This window comes from Trachemys scripta, chromosome 6 (assembly GCF_013100865.1).
Source record: "Trachemys scripta elegans isolate TJP31775 chromosome 6, CAS_Tse_1.0, whole genome shotgun sequence".
In the NCBI taxonomy this organism is placed as follows: Eukaryota; Metazoa; Chordata; order Testudines; family Emydidae; genus Trachemys; species Trachemys scripta.
Window position 1 is genome coordinate 120,799,854 of NC_048303.1, and position 13,427 is coordinate 120,813,280.

The window sequence follows — 13,427 nt, forward strand, 5'->3', positions numbered from 1 at the left end:
ATGTTGAATGTGTTTTCATTTAAAGGACATTGACTCTCAAATCCCTGACTCCAAATGCCTATTAGCAAACAGCGTAATTTCAGGGTCATGTGTTGTCAGTGCTTTACTTTTTAGGCAGGTCCTTACAGTCTCAGTCATGTGGAAGTGGTTGCTGTTGCTGACACAGCATGGGTGAGCAGCTCCCAGGGGCTCAGGCAGTGATATTCAGAGTGAGGGGCAGACCTACCACTATGGGTAGGGCTGCATGAACGGCCCTCACCTAAGGGGCCTGTGCAGGTGTTTCAGGTAGGGGTACAGCTGCTGCTGGACAGGGAGATGGCCGTGTGTAGGAATGTCAGACAGGGTGGGGTATGATGTGGGACAGTCCCCCGGGGGGGGGGGGGGGGAAGGGGAGGATATGGAGTAGGGTGACCAGCTGTCCTCATTTTTTGGTCTTTTTCTTATATAGGCTCCTATTATCCCCCACCTCTGTCCTGATTTTTCATATTTGCTGTTTGGTCACCTTAATGTGGAGAGACCTAGGAATGTGACCCCTAGGGCAGGCCTGGTCCCCTGTAGGGGGGGGGTGGGAGGAGCCCAGGAGTGGGGGCGGGGTCAGGACCCCTGGCTATGGGGGAGGGACAATGCAGTGTGGACCCCCCCCCGGCTGTAATGGCCCCCGTGGGAGGGCGGGGCACTCAAACAAAGGGGCGGGGAAAGGGCGTGTCACGGAGGCTCCGCCCCCTTCTCCTAAAGCGGGCGGGCAGCCGCCTGAGGGCCACCAGCGCGGCCGCGCTCCGCCCTCGTGTGAGCGCGTGCACCGTCAGCGTGCGGCTGTGGAACGCGCTGGCGCCCTCGGCGCGCGCCCCTCGCTGCGGTCCCCCCCGCGCACGCCTCGAGCGACAACAAAGGGCGCTCCGCGGCGCTTGGCGGAAGGGGGCGGGGCCCGGGCGGCCCCTCCCCGCGCCCTGATTGGCGGGCGGGGCAGCCAGGTGGGTGACGCGCCGCCGTTGCTGGCGGGGCGGGAGCGCCCTCTGCGATGGCAGGAAGGAGACGGGCCGACACTCCCGGAAGCGATCGCGCGGCGGGGGCAGGCCCGGCCCAGGCGGCGGTGGGGGGACTCGGACGCTACGTGAGGCGGCGGCGGCGGCGCGTTGGCGGTAGCCGTGGGGCGGGCGGCGGCGGAGCGGCCGCAGGTACCGGGCTCCTGGCTGGTGGGGGGAGGGGGCGGCTCTACTGCGAGCCCCTCCGGGGTGTGCTGCTGGCCGGGCCCGGGCCGCCTTCCCGAAGCGCGGGGTGGCTGGGAGGGACTAGGCGGCGCTCGGAGAGTCTCGGCCCCTGTCTGGTCTGGCCTGGCCCGGCCCGGGCCGGGCCGGGCGGTGCTGCTGGGTGTGCCGGGCCCTGGCTTGTCAATGGTATTTCAGAGCAGGGGAGCCTAACGCCCCGGCCCTGTGCTCGGCGTGGGGTCCCCCGCCGTGGGAAGGGAGAGAGGGACGGAGCCGGTCCGGGAAACAGCCTCCCCTCCCCCCGTGAGCTGTCAGCGCTGGGGTGGGAGAGCCCTTGTTTTGACTGAACACCCCCCCCCCCCCCGCCTCTCACACTGCACCCGCTTTTGGTGCCCTCCCCCCTCGTCTCTAAAATCCTCCCTGAGCCTCCTAGGCCTCCGCGCAACTCCACTGGGATTTCACAAAGCAATGCGTGTTTAATGGGGGGGAGAGAGAAACAATGGGAAGGAAAAAGTATCCCGTGGGATATAGAAGAGAGGTTGGCGTGGCAGGGACATAAGTTGTTTGACAGTTTCTGCAAGGAATATGGATCAGTTATACAATTTTCCTTGATTGCAGACTGCTCGGTTTTCCTGGAAATGCTCTGTACTTGTAAAATAATAATAATAATAAAATAAATCTCTAACTTAGGGGGTCTTCAAAAAAACTACAGGAGTACTTGTGGCACCTTAGAGACTAACAAATTTATTAGAGCATAAGCTTTCGTGGACTACAGCCCACTTCTTGGGATGCATAGGAGATGGTCCAGGTGATCCCTAAGTGTCATAGAGCTGTAATAGGGTAGACACACAAGTGCAATTTACGTAATGTCTCATTATAACATGACTCAAAGTGGGTTTTTAGAGGAGAAAGATATAGTCATCTGAGAAATGTGTGGATTTTTTTAGAATGTTTTAAAATTGCTTCCATCCTTGAGAGGGAAATGTACCTATTTTAGCTAATGGGTCTTGATAAGCAAAGATTATCAAAAAAGTTTGCTACTTTCCTGCCTATGCATATGTTTGAAAGTGCAGTTCCAGTATGAAAATTGACTATAAAAATGGCATTATGAGTTTACAGATTGGTCTCAGTGATGTCTAGATCAACTATGTGTAGGCATGGCAGAAATCAATTTTTTAAAATAATTTTGACAGATATATTTGTATTTAAGCTTTTTTCAATTTTTATCAATTCAGCTTTTATCACAGTTGCATAAAATTATGGTGGGTCAGATAATTAATAACAGTAGATGTTGAAATTGAAAAAGTAAAAATTGCCAACATATGATAAAATATACAAAGAAAATGGCCTTGAAAATCAAACTCTTGAGTTCTCAAGCACCATTTTTTCTTTGTCTATATGTAAATTTCAGTTATCATTGATGGAAATATTTTTGTCAGCTGGTGTATGTATGGTGAAATGGGCAATTATCAACATTTATTGATAATTCTAATCCTTCCAACCCTAAATATATGCTGTTTTACATACACACATACTTTTGCTGTCCTCCAGCCCAGCAAACTCACTCTGAGATCCAAGTCATGCTGTGTTTTTTCTGGCTCCCGTATCTTCAGTAATAAAGATTTAGTGGGCCAGATTCTCTTCCCAGTTATACCTGTGCAACCGTATTCTCCATTAGTTTGCACAGGTGAAACTGAGGCCAGAATATGACCATTCAGTTAGAACTTAATTAACATTTCTGTTCATATAGTCAATCTTTTTCTTTTCTGTTCTCATTGCTCAGCAGGGCTAACAAGTGCAAATTAGTAAAGCTTTTTCATCACTAAAGGAAGCATTGCTGCCACCATTAGGGACCACTGCTCCATAGGAGAGGAAACCGCTGCTTTTAGGGCTACCACCAGGAGGGCTAAGGTTCTCCAGTGGAAGGGAAATATCCAAGAGGATGGGAATCAGGCAACAGGTGCAAGGGACAGAGGAAGAAGGGGAACAGTCTGCTGAACATGTGCAGTTGGGAGAGAGAAACAGAATAGATGGAAAGGAATGTCAGATGAAGATCTTTTGCTAAGGAGAAAATATCTCTACTGCATTTAATAGTTAAAATGGAATACATAAATATTCCAAGTAGTATGGAGAAAATAATATGATCAGTGGTAGTTGCCACATAGATGTAGCCTGATCATGAATGGGGATCGTGGTTGGGCAGGGAGGTTGCCTGTGATAGATAATCTATCACTTGATGTCCTCAAATCAAGACTGTGTCTTTTAAAAAGAGAACTCTGGCTCAAGCAGAAGTTATGGGGCAAGGTTATCTGGCATATGTTATGCAGGAGGTCAGACTAGGGAATCTAAATGGTCTGGCCTTAAAAATCTACAAGCAGAACTCTTTAATAAGACAGGGTTCACACTGAATTGAAGTTTGAGAATGTTTGTTACAAAGTGTATTTTCTCCTTCTCTGATTGTAGATGGGATTCCTATGATTTTTTGAGGCTCCATTTAAAACTGTAATAAATCAAAATCACCATCACTGCAGACCCCCACTGTTTACAATATATGGGTTTTCATTAAAAAATTCAGGCTGAACAGCTTTTCCTCTGCACCTGTGTTGATGCAGTGATGGTAGGAGCTGTTGCCTCTTTAAGGCCTTGGCTACACTCAGAACTTCCCAGCACTGCCGTGGCAGCACTGTGAAGCATGAGTGTAGTCGCGCCGCCAGCGCTGCGAGAGCTGGCTAGTAGTATTAAAACTTAGTTTTTCTATAGTGCTTTTCATCAATAGATCTCAAAGTGCATTATGAAGGAGGTTCGTTTCATTATCCTGTGTTGGTTAAGGGGCTAATGGAGCTAAGTAGGGTGACCAGGTGAGAATTCCAAAATATCAGGACCGCCGCAGGGGGTACGCCTTTTCAATTGTTACACTCACCCGTCCGAGTCTTCGGCAGAGGGCCCTTCAGTCGCTGATGGTCTTCGGCGGCTTTTCGGCGGTGGGTAATAAACCTTGCTGCAAAAGAAGGAAGTACCCGCCGCCGAAGACCGTCGACGACTGAGGGACCCTCTGCCGAAGTGGACGTGTAACAATTGAAAAGGCACTCCCCCTGCCGGTCACCGCCGCCTAAGCAACAAGGGAAAAAACCAAGGGATCTTTGTGTGTGAGTATATGTGGGATTGATGGAGGCTTTGTCATTTAATCTGTCTCCTGCAAACATTTTTCTATTTCCAGATGCAGGAGGGTGAACCACGTTTTAAAGTAATCTATGCTCTCTGTAGGACCAGTGTAGTGAATTAAGATTAGGGAAATAGTTGGGGTTTCTCATAATCGACAGTCTCACAAACAAGTGCAAACGCACAGTTCCACTTTCCAGTCGGTCAGTAGTTAACTCTGCAAAGTACATTCTGCTTCAATAGGTTTTCCAGTTCCTAAATTTTCCTTCTGGTATTTATTTTTCATCTCTCTTGGATGCTGTTCTGAGGGTTTACAAGTTATATAATTTGCATATATAATTACGGTTTCCTTGTGTCTGCAGACAAGACCAGTATCCTACCACTAACTCTATCTGTGATGGCTTTATAGGTTTGGTTCTAAGAGTCTTTAAAGCATGATATTTTGCTTGCAAGCAAAGGAGACAAATGTAACACAAAAACAAAATTCTTTTCAGAGCATCTGTAATGGGTGTTGTTAAGCTACGGCCCAGACTTCCTTGGGCTGGCTTCCTGGTAGAGATTACCTTCAGGGTCAGGGTCCTACTCACTCTAGGCTGCAGTTTGCAATGGCATAGTAATGGTCTTATTCTGGTTACTCCCTTCTTCCTTTTGTAATGGGACGTATTTTTTATCTACTGGAGTCCTAAGTGCGTGTGCTGTGGCTGCGATAATGCTTAGACGTAACTTTCTTTTGGTAGCTTATTCAAGTTTTGCCAGAAGCTGGGAATTGGCGACAGGAGATGAATCGCTGGATGATTACCTGTTCTGTTCACTCCCTTTGGGGCACCTGGCATTGGCCACTGTCAGAAGACAGGATACTGGGCTACATGGACTTTTGGTCTGACCCAGTAGGGCAGCTCTTACATTAAGTGAGATGGCTGTGCTCCTCATTTGTTTTGTTGGGTTTTCTGGGATTTTTTGGAAATGCCACATCTAATTTTGTAGTTTACTTTTGCTGAGCAGATGTCCCCTCATTTTAGATCTTTTTGATCTCATCTACTGTTTGCAAAACTGTTGTTGAGATAACTAGTATTAGTTTTTCATATATATTAACAGCTGAAGTAAAGTTTATGGTAGTGGTTGTGTAAGGAAAATTTCAGGTTTTACTGCAGGAAAAGGTTCCAAAGAGAAAGATCTGCTCAATAGTTTATTTAGTTTATTATCTTCATCTCCTTTACTTCTTTATGAAAAGGAAAACATTGACACTTCTGTGAGAAATTGCTCACAGTCTCTTAGAAATGTCTTTTGTTGTACAGAAGGCTGCTGTTTATTTTGAGTGCATAAAAGGACAATTCTGGTGTTTGGTAACTTTTACTGAAATACTGTACCTTATTGCTTTAAGTTGTTTGCATATTTTGACTCTATATATAGCAGAGTCAGATTTAATACACTTGTAATTTTCTGATGTGTATTTGCTGTTTCTTGCTTCTAAAATATCATTACAACTGAATCTACTTTTTTCCACAGTTTCTAGCTTAACTTTTATTCACCTTGTCAAGAGGGAGTTTGGTACAAAAGGGAGTAAATAAATTAGGATTGTGGAAATTCCTGTGCTTGGGACGTTTCTGCTACAAAGGACTCCTAAAACTGATGATGTGGTTGTGTTTTTTGCAGCAAGTGTACCGACATGCATTAATCTCATGCTGTGGTCTACTAAAAAATAAACATTTTGAAGCATAAATACAAATGTTCTTTGGAACTAACCTCTACAGGAGGGCCATCTTAGAAGTTTATATTGGTGTACAAACATAAGTTTCCAGTAGGTAAGACAACATGATTTTGACCACTAAATTTAGGGGGGAAATTGATGCTCACTTATCTATATTTATTTATTTGGATTTATACAATATGTTAAAACAAGGACAAGATGTCCTCATTATTTAAAAGTACAATAAAAACTGATACCCAAATATAACAGTGCATTATAATTCCATCTCCAGCAGTTCAAATGCTTGGGGAAGTTTAGCTTTGTGGTTTGTTGTCAAGGTCCCCAAGTTTTGAAGTATTATGGATGGTTGTAAGAATTAAATGCAAAAGTCCAGAAGCTCTCACAGAGAACACCTAGTCAACAACTCCTTCCTAATGGGGCTTCAGCTTGAAAATCTCTTCTGACCTTCATTGGGGTGGGGAGGTGCAAAGAGAGAGAGAGGTGGTCTCAGGTAGGTAGATTCAAAACAGTTTGAGCTTTGTGTCAAACCAACACCTTATATTTATCAGCACCAATGCTTATGGGATTCCCAGTTGAGCAGAAGTTCATAGATTCTAAGGCCAAAAGGGACCTTGTGATCAAATCTGACCTCCTGTGTAACACAGGCCAGGGAACTGCCCCAAAATAATTCCTAGAGCAGATCTTTTAGAAAAATATCTAGCCTTCATTTAAAAATTGTCAGTGATGGAGCATCTACCATAACCCTTGATAAATTGTTCTAATGGTTAATTACTCTCGCAGTTAAAATTTATACATCATTTATGGTCTGAATTTGTCTAGCTTCAACTTCCAGCCACCGCATCGAGTTATATCTTTCTCTGCTAGGTTGAAGAGCCCATTATTAAATATTTGTTCCCAATGTAGATACTTATAGACTATAATCAAGTCACTCCTTACCCCGTTTGTTAAACTAAATAGGTTGAAGTCTTTGAGTGTCTCACTGTAAAGTATGTTTTCTAATCCTTTAATTATTCTTGTGGCTCTTCTCTGAACTCTCTCCAATTTATCAACATCCTTCCTGAATTGTGGGCACCCAAACTAGACACAGTATTGCAGTAGTGACTGCACCAGTGCCAAACAGAGGTAAAATAACCTTTTCTGTCAGGTTCCACTGTTTATGCAAAAAGTTTTAATATACTTGTTGCGAGGTACTCTGCTTACCAAGTTGACTGTTGCATTCTGCACCAGTTTGTTTCCTGATAGTTTTAAGATGTATGCTTATGTAGAGTGCATCATAATGTCTTAACTTGAGGTAACAAAGATATGGATCAGTAAACAATGGTCGCCACCTCCTGGCAGTACATGAGTGATGACCTAATCTGATTGCATAGCGGCTGGGTGTCCAGCCAGACCCCTGAATTGTGAACGTGACCAATGAATGGCAGACTTGACTCCCTTTCAAAGGGGGCAGGTCGTATTCTTGCCTTATTTTTTGACTGATTTCCCCAGATAATCAACATCACTGTAGTTTAGTCTAGATTAAGCTAGCTACTTCGCATCTATGCCTGTCTTGCCCAAAGACTGAATAAAGCCATTCAGTGATTTGGCCAGGTCCGATGACATGGAGACATAAAGCAGTGTGTCATAAGCATTCTGAAGACACCACAGTCTGTGCCCTCTTTAATTCTCCCAGTGCCCTGGCCCTGCCAGTACATTAAAAAAAAGTGACCAAATCAGATCCTGCAAAACTCCACATGAGCTTTCCACATATATGGCATTATACATCGGGCAGGTTGTGCCACAACACGCGAGGCTGTGCCCAAAGGAGCTTTGTCTGAAACCAGTGTTTAATGCATATCTGCGTGAACGCATTATAGTACTTCCATTAATTTTTTTAAACTGTTCCAATTTTGGGATTTGATAGTGTCAGTAATTTACAAGGGAAATGGCTCAATTTTATTCTAATCACAGTTTTTTTGTGAAGTGTAAGCTTTTTGGTTTATTTTATACATTGTTTATAGTTCTTAATCGGGTTGTGCAATCCATTATTATCTCGCTGTGGTTAATTTTAGGATTGTTTCTTCCCTTCCTCAGACTTTCAAGTGTGTCAGTTTGATTTTGTTACCTCCTATATCCAGTTAAAAAATTAGAGTTAAAAACAGAAAATTGTTGTAAATCTCCTTCCCCCTCCCTCCCCCCAAAAAGGTACCCATATTCTGCCCCTCTTTCTCTTAGGCTTCCATTTTCCATTGCTGGTTGGGTTTTTTTCTTTCTTATATTCCCATATTTGTGGTTTAGTTCCTTTGCATTCTCTTGCTTTTTTTTTTTTTTTTTTTTTTAATTTTTGAGCATACTTTTTATTTCAGGAGTATTGTGGCTCTTCTTGACGCTTGAGTTTTCCCATCTCAGTGTTGTGAGATTAGTCTCAGTAATTAGTGTTGTGTCCTTTTATGCTTCTTTATGATGTATAGAGAGAGGCCTGAAAGCGTGTGTTGAGTGGTTGAATGTCAAATATGGTCTTGTCTTGGTTTTGGAAGATTTATTGTGGATCTGAGGTGTGCACAATGGGCTTTCTTGCACCTTAATTGAAGAGTGTTGAGTATAAGCCTAGGAAAGAAGCTAAGTTTTAACTTGTCTAATTTAGCACATGCTTAAGTATGGCTTGCCTTGTCTTGACTGGCATTTTAGAAGCTGTTACGTCAAGCTAATGTGACCTAACGTTACACATTTAAATCCTATTCTAGACAAAGCCTAAGGGAACAAAGGACTGAGTATGGTCCACATGCTACCATGAAAGCCTTGCGTGCACCCTCTCCCTCCCCATTCCACTCTTCTCTCCACACAAGGATAATGCCTATGCTTCCTGCATAAATGCTTCTGTACCCTTGAACTCCAGTTGGGAATGGATGGGTTTCTGCTTTCCTCAGATGCCAGTAGATCATTCTAAGCAAGTCGCTTTGCCTCATTTCTTGGTGCCCTCTGCTCAGTCCTATCAAGATGTGCTAGAATCAGTTGTTTTTCTTCTTCTCAGCAGTGAAGCTACAGTTGCAGCAGCTCTTCAAAGACACTCACTGAAAACAAAGGGTGGGAAAGGGAATGGAGCTGAAAACTCTCAGTACCTCCATCCTGTTGGTAACTACTTCAGGACCAATAGACTGCAGCTGCTAGGACTGCCTTTCACTTTGAATGGAAGAAGCAGAGTTGTGGGGCAGCTTCTAGCCACCTCACCAGGTCTCACATCTAGAGGCTTGGCTTTACAGCAGCGAAATAGCCAAGAAGGCAGCTTTTCTCTCAGCTTGACTTGCAGGACTACAGAATTCAGCATCATCAGCCAGAGCCTTTGTGTCTGCTGTTCTTCCTAAAGTGATACTTCCTTTGCCTAGAGCTTTGGCAGGGGCCAGGTGTTAGTTCAAAAGGCCTAACTCAAGCTACTGCTTTCTGAACTCCCCCTACTGCTAGCAGTACTTCCCAGCTCTCACCACCTCCAGTCACCTCGCTCCTGATAGCTCCCTTGTTTTTTCCCCTGTTGGCTTCTCTCATCCACTCAGTAATCATGGCCGCACAGGATGTCTCTGTCTCAGCTGCAGCAGTATATCCAGCCCTTACTCCTGAAATCACTGTGTTGTCTGTCCTTTGTCCTGACTTTCTCATGGGCATACTCAGACCCCAGAACTGCAGCCCCCTTCCCTTTCTCAGAGTCTTTCACCTCAGTCTTGTGTCTGGCCCCTTCAGCGCCTTCAATTTCTGATAGTCCCTTCCATGATCTGGAAGGCGGAAGAAGTGAGAGCAAATTATTCAGAAGAGGACAGTAAGCATGGAGAGCGCAACTCCTGGTGTTAGTTCTCTTCCTTGAGGAGGCGGAACATCTGGGAATCTTCAGCAAGGTTCTGAGGAAAATGTGCTCTCTAAAGTGAGTGCAAAAAATAAGACAAGATATCCTCCTCTGCCCAGTTATTTTCTTAGATGCCTTGGATCTGAATAGTTTGCTCTTGGTTAGAGCTGATATGTGCTAAGCACTTTATTAACAATTTGGCCCCAGTGTTTGAAATCTGGCCCATAAAGTCTAACCAAGTTGCAAGTGCAGATAGAAAGAAATTTTGATTTGGGTATTGAGATTTTTCTTGATTCAGTGCTGTGTGCATGAAATTATGGTAAGATTATTATTAGTTGTTTATGTAGCCTTAGCTTATGATTTCCTTCATTTTTATTGTTTCATCATGTGCTTAACGGTATGTCTTGTGTGAAGTATCAGGGGGTAGCCGTGTTAGTCTGTATCTACAAAAACAACAAGGAGTCTGGTGGCACCTTAAAGACTAACAGATTTATTTGGGCATAATATGTCTTGTCTTCACCTGCCCTTGGTGTCCTTAACTCTTCAGTTACTGTAGATTTTTTGGGATAGACAACTTTTTTTCTCAAAAAGGAACTCTGAAATTTAAAAATGAAGCAGGCATAAAAATGTGTGCATGGTGCATAAATTTTTTTTTTATATTTAGTGCTAAGCTCCAAGAAATTGTTTATAGAAAAATTAGTTAGATCTGGGATTTTCTTTAGAGGCAGGCTTTCCTTGAGTTTTGCAGGACAAGAGTAGACTTACCTGTTTCTGCCTTGGAATTTGAGAAAAACGTCTAGTGGAATGTACCTTATCTGTACAGAAGAGGGGAAGCTGCAGTGGTGAAAGGGCAGTTAGGACCATAAAATGTAAATGATCCTGCAGGGCATGCTTATCAAGACAAACAACAAAGTTCTATAGGGATGAGTATTGGCGTAAGAAGTGTGTGAGAGGATGGGAGCCCAGACCAGATTGTTTTGCACCAGATTGTCTATCTAGCAGAGCATTTTAGCTCTTCCAGGAAGGTGTGTTCTAGTGCAAGGTTTCTCCATATTTGAACCCTTTTCAATCTAGTGTTTTCTTTCTCTCTCCCCCTTCTCTTGCACCCCCACCTCTCCCCCTCCAGGAGGACAAAGGACTGGGGGCATTGAGTCTAGAGTCTAGTTATGGGAGGCTTGCACCAAAGGGTTCTTGTCTACTGGAGATTAAACTCTTCTTGATCACTTCTCTTCTCTCTCCCCCCCCCTTCCCTGGTTTCTGGCATATTGCTCCCACTCCAGCTACAGCATCACAGGGCCCTGGACCCTTACAGGAAGCAAAATCTCAACTAGTATCGCTTGTGCACTTTGCATTTTTACACATTTTCCAGTTATGAAAAGTACAGGTCAGTGTGTGAGAATGCGAGTGAAGAGGATTCAGGGGGCCATGAGGGCTTGAATGAGGCTGGGATTCGAAGACTGCCTAGTTTAGAGCTCTCTTCTCCCTTCTTCCCCCCTCCCCACTAATGCGACAGAGGGAGAGGCTTTCGCTCTCTGTCCATGTCACTCTGTACATCTGTTAGGTTTGTAATAAAAACTGTTAGAGGTTGAAAAATTGACTTGACTTCCCTTAGCCTGAGAATGGATCATAAGCACCAGAGTAAAAAAAAAAAAAAAAATCATACCCCCACACAACGCACACCCCTTCTTGAAAGTTAGAGGACCTGCAGGTGATCGATTTTTCAGGGTCTGACCCTCGTATTCAGTGCTGATCCATCTCTGCTTTATTTAGTTTTGTCAAACCCCATGTTTTTTTACTTTAGTTTTAAAACGTGACTCTGATACTTTTCCCCAGCTTTCTATCACACTTTTTACTTAAGCGTTGCTGTAGTGTCTTGGTTAAAGTTATCACCTTGCTTGGGTTAAAGCTGTTATATCGTTGCCTCCCAGCACAGGTCGTGTGGGAACAGCAAAACCAGTTCAGGCTGCAGCCAATGATTAGCACAGGGGTTCTCAAACTTGGGGGTCGGGACCCCTCAGGGGGTCACGAGGTTATTACATGGGGGGGTCATAAGCTGTCAGCCTCCACCCCAAACCCCGCTTTGCCTCCAGCATTTATAATGGTGTTAAATATATTAAAACATGTTTTTAATTGATAAAGGGGGGTCGCACTCAGAGGCTTGCTGTGTGAAAGGGGTCACCAATAAAAAAGTTTGAGAACCCCTGGATTAGCATGTTCGTAGTGAGTATTTCCCAAGTCACAGAAAATGTCCCAGGAGCTACTGAGGGCAAAGGGCGTGTCCAAAAAGCAAACTGTAAGGAAGAATAAGATAGTATGTTAGCCTGAATCCTTTTTATTATTAATCTAAGTCTTTAACATTTAGGCCGTTACCTACAGCTGATGAACTCCAAAAAGAGTGAAACCATTTAATATAGGTCCTGTAGTACTGGCCTGATGACCTGCTTTCCAGATAGGCTTTGTGTACATGAGGAAACTTTACCATGTTTAAATGTGTTATTTTTTAACAATACAGTTGGGTAACATGATGCCGACTGTGCAGGCAGGAATGGGGCTTGTTCAACATCGTGTAAAGTCTAACCCTGCCTACTGGGCATTCTGGGGATTACTTGTGCTCATCTGCACTGACTGCAAAGTTGTCAGCATCACATTAGCCTTCTTGATTATGAAAAATTGTTTAAAAATGTGTCTTTTTGTAGACAAAGCTGTAGTGTGTGTGTGGATTGGGAGAGAAACAAAAGAAAAATGGGAGAGGGTAGGATGAAAGGAAGAGGAGTATGAAAACAGGAGAGAGAGAGACATACACCTAACCTAACAACTGATCTTGACCCCCTATGTTGGTCAGATCCCCAGTCTGCTTTGTCAGTCCAAATGTGAATGCAGTCTGTCAAAATAGCTGCATTGGTAGCAGTATGCCAGTAGAAGTCTTGTTGGTAAAACTTTCTAGCGTAGACAAGCCCTTATTCCACATGGGAAGGGGAATAAACTGTATTGGTTATAAGCACCTTTATGCTGGTGTAACTTGTCCATCCTAGAGGTTGTACTGGTATACTTACATAGATTATTTCAATTAGGTGTGTGGGTTTTTTTAGTTATATTATTGCAAAGCCTGTGTGTAGACCAGGCCTTAGAATGCAAGTAACTGAGTGTATTTGCCCATCCTGTCATTCCACAGTTTGGAGATATGCAGAGTCTAAAAAGAATTAGAACAGTTTCTCAAAATTGAATGTCCCCTTATTCTTTTGAAACCCAGTATCTCTAAAACACTTTGTTCTACTTGCACCAGACTTCCCTCCTTAAAAAAAGAAAAAATTACCCTTGGGAAAGATGTGCAGTATAAAATGTTGAGGTAGATTAGTTTTTAATATTGGCAAAGTTACCAGGGAACAGCATCAGTAATACTTAGCGGTAAATTAGTTTCAGCCTTAACAGAGAAATGACCACACTCTCCATAATAAATTACAAATTTTATTTTAAATTGTTGAAATTTAATCTGACATACCAGAATTGGAGTTCAGGATTCTGTGTATACCCAAGAACTACTGTT

At 43.8% G+C, this 13,427-nt stretch overlaps 1 protein-coding gene across 3 annotated transcripts in view; it reads left to right on the forward strand.

Moving 5' to 3' along the window:
- The window catches only part of RNF38 (ring finger protein 38), a 200,250-nt gene that overhangs the window by 112,942 nt on the left and 73,881 nt on the right, over positions 1-13,427 (forward strand). Inside the window, exon 1 of one of the 3 annotated variants that reach the window (XR_004646069.1) lies at positions 1,078-1,175. The exons of the other annotated variants lie outside the window; for them this stretch is intronic. The gene's annotated coding sequence lies outside the window, so the exon portion shown is untranslated. Of the gene's footprint in view, positions 1-1,077; positions 1,176-13,427 lie in introns of those variants that run through there. 3 annotated transcript variants of the gene reach the window in all.